Source organism: Brassica oleracea, chromosome C6, assembly GCF_000695525.1.
Source record: "Brassica oleracea var. oleracea cultivar TO1000 chromosome C6, BOL, whole genome shotgun sequence".
Taxonomy (NCBI): Eukaryota; Viridiplantae; Streptophyta; class Magnoliopsida; order Brassicales; family Brassicaceae; genus Brassica; species Brassica oleracea.
Window position 1 is genome coordinate 21,071,474 of NC_027753.1, and position 1,893 is coordinate 21,073,366.

A 1,893-nucleotide genomic window follows, 5' to 3' on the forward strand; every position below is an offset into this window, starting at 1 on the left:
AATGCAGTAAAACTGCAGCACACTGTCTCCTCTATTGCGTTTGTGCGATGCGACAATGCTCATGCTGTCGGGACTTTCCGGTACGCCTACAGTTTATAAATATTTCTCTCCGTACGTATACTCATGCGTGTCAATATTTTGTCTTTGCCTTTGTTATGCTTTTTCCTTAGCTATCGCGTGGAGACGGCCATTGCTGATGGTACTGCTGAAGGTGCATTCTTTTGTTTTGATGGTGTAGTGACGAAATTACATAGCCTCAGAGCAAGTGAAGCTGGTTAAATGCTGGTAAGATACACGTCTGTCTCCTTACGTGTTTATCATCTACCAAGTACTAACACATCTACAAAAAGAAAAGTACTTTCAAATAATTGTAATGACGGAGGCAATGTACAGGAGTCTAACTTTATTTGCATAGAGTAAATTTTATTAAAATTGATCTGATTGGAGAATGGATTTGGTCGTGATGGTGAGAATGTTTGGATTTGAATTTGAATTTGCATTCAGCATCCTGGGTGTATAATTGAACATTAGGAGTTTTTTTCGTATTGGTTTTATTGATAGTATGATCTTGCTGATGATTATGGTTTGTTGTTCTCTCCACAGACAGCTGTTAGTGCTTTATATTCTCAGCTCAAAGAGCTCCAGAAGAAGGATGCAGACATGAAGGAGCGTGACAAAATGCTGTACTCAAAGGTACTTCCTTTTCTTTGCAGGAAAACAGATCATGTATCTTTTAGATCCCCTTTTTGGTTTTATAGCTATCCCCCTTCCAAATATATGAAGCAGTTTATATCACAAATGCAGGGGGACACTGATTCTATGAGTAAGTTAATTAGTTATTGTATGTGTGTTCATGCATTCATATACTTAAGCTATCTGAACACTGTATATTTATATATGTTGGTCGCTAGAGACACTGATCTTCCATTGGCAGCAACACTGCTGAAAGCATATGCAAAGGTTGAGCCTCTGACAATAGCTGAGCTTAATTATTTATTATCACTGCTCCATCCCAGGTAAAATAACTAGCTGTCTTAATTTGTAGATGTTAATGGTATGGCTCTGTTTGTGATTCTGATATCCAACATGTAGGACATTGACTTCATATGTACCGGGAGAGTTGCTCGTGTTGACATGGACAAAGGGTGGTGTTATGCTGCATGCTCCAAATGCAGTAAAATTGCAGCACACTGTCTCCTCTATTGCGTTTGTGCGATGCGACAATGCTCATGCTGTCGGGACTTTCCGGTACGCCTACAGTTTATAAATATTTCTCTCCGTACGTATACTCATGCGTGTCAATACTTTGTCTTTGCCTTTGTTATGCTTTTTCCTTAGCTATCGCGTGGAGACGACCATTGCTGATGGTACTGCTGAAGGTGCATCCTTTTGTTTTAATGGTGTAGTGACGAAATTACATAGCCTCAGAGCAAGTGAAGCTGGTTAAATGCTGGTAAGATACACGTCTGTCTCCTTACGTGTTTATCATCTACCAAGTACTAACACATCTACAAAACTTCTTGTGCCAAATAGGCTGAAGGAGTAAGCCCTGAGGACTTTAAGATGCCTCCATTTACTACCCATATAGAAGCAAAGTCATACACTTTCCAATTCAGTGTTAGTACATATAACTTCAAAGCAATCAGACATTCCCCATCCCGCTCATTCTCGATGAACGTGACCGTGTGCCAGTCCCTGACGTTGTCGACAACGTAAGTATAATGAGTATTATGTTGTTTCGCTATTTACATTTGAATGTATGTATGACCATCTGGTTGGAACAGATAGGTAGCGATGATGATGGGGACGGCATGCCAGATGGCAATCCAATTCGTGTTAAGGTGGAAACTGGAGGGAGCAGTGGTGAGGCAGCGTTCAATGCTGATACAGATC

The 1,893-nt window shown here is 40.4% G+C and overlaps 1 long non-coding RNA gene across 1 annotated transcript; it reads left to right on the forward strand.

The window, feature by feature from the left end:
* The first annotated feature begins 938 nt into the window (after nucleotides 1-938).
* Nucleotides 939-1,436, forward strand: LOC106299798. Its single transcript, XR_001261883.1, has 3 exons — nucleotides 939-1,016; nucleotides 1,093-1,248; nucleotides 1,339-1,436. It is a non-coding gene; the product is annotated as an uncharacterized LOC106299798 (long non-coding RNA).
* The last annotated feature ends 457 nt before the right edge of the window (nucleotides 1,437-1,893 follow it).